The sequence below is a fragment of the Hordeum vulgare genome, chromosome 2H, assembly GCF_904849725.1.
Source record: "Hordeum vulgare subsp. vulgare chromosome 2H, MorexV3_pseudomolecules_assembly, whole genome shotgun sequence".
In the NCBI taxonomy this organism is placed as follows: Eukaryota; Viridiplantae; Streptophyta; class Magnoliopsida; order Poales; family Poaceae; genus Hordeum; species Hordeum vulgare.
In genome coordinates this window covers 290,090,144-290,095,895 of record NC_058519.1, presented here as the reverse complement: position 1 = coordinate 290,095,895, position 5,752 = coordinate 290,090,144, and positions in this window count along the sequence as shown.

Genomic DNA, 5,752 nt, shown 5'->3' with positions numbered 1-5,752 from the left:
TATATTGTGTACCTTATATCATTATATTTCACCAAGTAGCTATTGTCTTTGCCTTATCATTATGTAGGGGGTGGGATTACCCGTAGAATACCCGGAATCCAAACTGCCTCCTTGGTGCTTTACTTAGGGAGCACTTCCCCGGGATAGTGCAGTTGCCCGGTGAGGGTATGGTTCTCGAGCCAGGACTCAAGTGGGAGCACTACCAAGCCGCTCTGCTCCCGGAAAACACACATGTCAATGGTGTTGTTTGCGTGAGCGTGGCCGACAAGGTGTTGGCTGATTTTTGGGTAACTATTATTTTACCCAATAAAAAGTATACAATGTTATATATTGTTATTTCCTTCCAAATCATTTCACTATTCATCTATGCATCTATTTGGCATAATTGCAGAGTTACTTTAGGGTCGAGGAGGGGACGGAGGAGGCGGCCAAGAAGAACCTCGTGAAAGAGTGCAAGAGTTTATTGAATAACACGAGGCACGAGCTGCGTGTTCAGGCTGTTCGAGATTGGTACGGCAAGCAAGGGGAGCCGAAGACAAAGACTGAATGTAATACTTTGTGATCTTGTTTGCACTTTAATGACATATATTCGTGCTGTTTGCACTTGTGTTGTGCTGTTTGCACTTTGTGATGCACTTGTGGTGCTGTTTAGGGGCAGATTCAATATATATATGTTGTTGTTTGTATCTGTGTTTTGCAAATGCAGGGAATTAACAGAAAACAAATATGAAAAAAAAGCAGAGAGGGTCTTTGCCTACAGCTTACTGACGGCAAAGGCTTTGCCGTCGGTGGACTGACGGCAAAGAAGACACGTGGCGGCAGCCTGTGTATTCTGGCAACTCTGGGAATACCAAATTTTCGGCTTTGCCGTCAACTGGGCTCCAGCTGTCGGCAAAGAGGCGGCCAAGGGGACCCAGGGGTTTCGGCTTTGCCGTCAGCTCTGCTACGGCAGTGGGCAAAGAGGGGAGGCTTTGCCGCCAGCTTTGCTACGGCTGTGGGCAAAGCCTGTCGTTATCCTTCTAAAGGAGCTCGGCATGCGCCGTTGCCGCCACTTCTCTTTGCTGTCAGCCCGTGCCAGAAAACTGATGGCAAAGTCTTTGCCATCGGTCGATCTCCGGCTGTCGGCAAAGAAGGTGATTGCCGATAAAATCTTGGCCGGTACCTTTGCCGACATCACACTAACGGCAAAGCCTTTGCCATTAGTTAAACTGTCCTTTGCCGTCAGCTCTGGCTGTCGGCAAACCAGCAGATTCCAGTAGTGCATATGTCGAAGAACCCAAGAATATTCTGCACTCCAAACACCCGGAGCGGTGTGACGACTGGATTACATATGAACACATCTGGACTTTTGGCAGTTGGTTGCAAAGATGTCTCATGGGTGACAACACTGTTTCTGATGACATGTACGCGTTGGCCAGGGGGGGCATCTTGGACTGTATTGACTTACCAAGGGTACGCGATAAATGGAAATACATTTTACACGATCTCCCAAGATCAAAAGAGCACCAACCAAAACAGCGGTGTCCGCTTTGATGCAGCAACCAAGAGAGGAAAGGACACATATTATGGTTACATAGTGGACATATGGGAAGTTGACTATGAACATGATTTCAAGGTCCCTTTGTTTTAGTGCAAATGGGTCAATCTGTCAGGAGGCGGGGTACAGATAGACCCACAGTACGAAATGACAACAGTGCATCTGAACAGTCTTGGGTACACAGATGAACCATTCGTCCTAGCTAATGACGTGGCGCAGGTTTTCTATGTGAAGGACATGTCTACCAAAGCGAGAAAAAGAAAATATAAGGCAGCGAATACATCATACGATGAGCTAAAGCGCCACATAGTTCTTTCAGGAAAAAGAGACATCGTGGGATTGGAGGGCAAGACAGACACGTCTGAAGATTACGAGAAGTTTCATGAAATTCCTCCCTTCAAAGTCAAGGCTGACCCAAGCGCCCTGTTAAACGATCAAGATTATCCATGGTTACGGTGCAATAAGAAAAGGACACAAGCAAAGAAAAAGTGAAGAAATGAAATGCCTTTTTTAACATATGGGTTTTCGTATGAAACCATGATACATTGAAAGAGATTGTCCGAATTGTACACGAAGTGCATCCAGTTTTTGCCATAACCCTCTCAACTTTTCAGCACATGCTATGTGGGTGAAATGATGATACCATGCCAACTTTCAATCTTTTCAAAGTTCATTTGTAGTGCTTTTCAATTTCATGGTCATTTTGCTCAAAGAAATCAGTAAATGCATGACAAATACCAAATGAAGTCAGAAATTGTTGAAAATTGATGACGTGGCCTTGAATGGTGCATTTTGAACACACAAAAAGTCCGGAGTTCAAATAACTTTAAAAAAATGAAATCCCTTTGTAACAAATGAGTTTTCGTATGAAACCTTGATACTTTAAAAGAGATTGTGCGTATTGTACACGAAGTGCATCCAGTTTTTGACGTAACCCTCTCAACTTTTCAGCACATGCTAGGTGGGTGAAATTATGATACCATGCTAACTTTCAACCTTTCGAGAGTTCATTTGTAGTGCTTTTTAATTTCATGGTCATTTAGCTCAAAAAATCAGTAAATGCATGAAAAATAACAAATGAAGTCAGAAATTGTTGAAAATTTATGATGTGGCTTTGAATGGTGCATTTTGAACACACAAAAAGTCTAGAGTTCAAATAAGTTCAAAAAATGAAATCACTTTGTAACAAATGAGTTTTCGTATGAAATTGTGATACTTCGAAAGAGATTGTGCATTTTGTACACGAAGTGCATCCAGTTTTTGCCGTAACTCTCTCAACTGTTTAGCACATGCTATCTGGGTGAAATGATAATACCATGCCAACTTTCAACCTTTTCAGAGTTCATTTGTAGTGCTTTTCAATTTCATGGTCATTTAGCTCAAAAAAATCAGTAAATGCATGAAAATACCAAATGAAGTCAGAAGTTGTTGAAAATTGATGACGTGGCTTTGAATGGTGCATTTTGAACACACAAAAAGTTTGGAGTTCAAATAACTTCAAAGAAATGAAATCCCTTTGTAACAAATGAGTTTTCGTATGAAACCTTGATACTATAAAAGAGAATGTGCGTTTTGTACACGAAGTGCATCCAGCTTTTGCCGTAACCCTCTCAACTTTTTAGCACATGGTATGTGGGTGAAATGATGATACCATGCCAAATTTCAACCTTTTCACAGTTCATTTGTAGTGCTTTTCAATTTCATGGTCATTTAGTTCAAAAAAATCAATAAATGCATGAAAAATACCAAATGAAGTCAGAAATTGTTGAAAATTGATGATGTGGCTTTGAATGGTGCATTTTGCACACACAAAAAGTCTAGAGTTCAAATAAGTTCAAAAAAATGAAATCCCTTTGTAACACATGAGTTTTTGTATGAAACCCTGATACTTCGAAAGAGATTGTGCGTTTCGTACACGAAGTGCATCCTGTTTCCGCTGTAACCCTCTCAACTTTTTAGCACATGCTATGTGGGTGAAATGATGATACCATGCCAACTTTCAACCTTTTTAGAGTTCATTTGTAGTGCTTTTCAATTTCATGGTCATTTAGCTCAAAAAATAGGAAATGCATGAAAAATACCAAATGAAGTCAGAAATTGTTGAAAATTGATGATGTGGCTTTGAATGGTGCATTTTGAACACACAAAAAGTGTGGAGTTCCAATAAGTTCAAAAAATTGAAATCCCTTTGTAACAGGTGAGTTTTCTTATGAAACCCTCATACTACGAAAGAGATTGTTCGTTTTGTAGACGAAGTGCATCAAGTTTTGGTCGTAACCCTCTCAACTTTTTAGCACATGCTATGTGGGGGAAATGATAATACCATGCTAACTTTCAACCTTTTTAGAGTTCATTTGTAGTGCTTTTCAATTTAAGGGTCATTTAGTTCAAATAAATCAGTAAATGCATGAAAAATACAAAATGATGTCAGAAATTGTTGAAAATTGATGATGTGGCTTTGAATGGTACAATTTTTCAAAAAATTGTGACCTAAAAGAAAAAAAGAATCACTGAAAAATAGTAAGTAGGAAGAAAATAAACTAAAAAGGTAAAAAACAAAACAAAAAAAACTAGATTTTTTATTAAAATTCCACCAACTGGACCACCACGGCGTGAATACGACTAGAAACCCAACCACCTGGTTGGGCCAGGATTCAAGCCCGGAGAAGGCCCAATAGGCCCATAGGGAGTGACAAATTAGGCCCGGGTGCCCGCAGTTGAGAGGATCTCGACAGGGTGAGCGCAGCAGTGCTTATAAACCACTCACGAGCTCTCTCGGCTAGCGAGGTGAGACTAAAAATTTGGCCCCAGACAGGACTACACTTTGGTCCCTGTTGGTGGCTCCAACCGGCACCAATACCACCCTTTCGTGCCGGTTGGAGCCACCAACCGGTACTAAAGGTCTCTTCTTCCCGCCCTTTTGGGCTGCTGAAAATTGACCGTTAGTCCCGGTTGGTGGCTCCAACCGGGACGAAAGGTTGGCATTGATCCCGGTTTCAGCCACCAACCAGAACCAAAGGTGTTCGCATATATGGCGGGACTTATCAAAATTTCCACCAACTCCCATTTCCCCCATTGTCTTCTCCCCTCATCGTCGTCGTCGCCCCTGACCCCGTCCTAGTCGCCGCCGGCCCACGCCTCCTCCACAAGCCCGTCGTCACCGTCGCCGTCGACCCTGAGCCCCTCGCCGCCGCCGTTGTTCCGAGCCCGTCGTAGCCGTCGCCCCCGAGCCCGTCGTCGTCATCGTCGCCCCCGAGCCCATCGTTGTCGCCTTCGCCATCGCCCCCGAGCCCATCACCGTCGCCGTCGCCCCCGAGCCCATCACCGTTGTCGTTGCCCCGAGCCCATCACCGTCGCCGTCGCCCACGAGCCTGTCGTCGCCGCCCCGAGCCCGTCGCCGCCGCCCCGCGCCTCCTCCCTGAGGCCGTCGACGTCATCGCCCGCGCCACCCCGACTCGGTGCTATGTAAATATTCACTTTGCATGTTTGTACATTTTCAAATATTCACTATGTACATTTGTTTATGTATAAGAATATCATGATAGATGATTCTAGTTTATGATTATACATAAACAAATACTAAAATAGGACTCATGTCTACTCCATGATGGGTACCAAAATAGGACACCTATAGCTAAGATAACATTTGGTAGAACATCTTTGGTATAGGTCTTGGAAAAAATTGAACATTGTTGGATCATGTTCTATTGCTAACCGATTTTGGTGATACCCCTCCAAGTAGTGATGAGACATGGTTCATATTTGAGTCCCTGACCTGTTAGCAATGAAATTGTAGAATCTGTGACTTGCGAAGATTCTGCTACTTCTCGAGCTTGCGTTGGTTTTTCCCTTGAAGAGGAAAGGGTGATGCAGCACAGTAGCGATAAGTATTTCCCTTGGTTTGAGAACCAAGGTATCAATCCAGTAGGAGTATCAAGATGAGGCACCAATGTTCCTGCGCAAAAACAAACAAACTTGCACCCAACGCTATAAAGGGGTTGTCAATCCCTTCACGATTATTTGCAAGGTGAAATCTGAAGGCTAAAAGTGCAACAAAGTAATTTTGTAGATCTGAATATAGGATGTGAAGTAGACCCGGGGGGCATAGTGATCACTAGAGGCTTCTCTCATGATAGCAAGTATTACGGTGGGTGAACGAATTACAGTCGAGCAATTGATAGAATCGCGCAAAGTCATGATGATATCTAAGGCAAT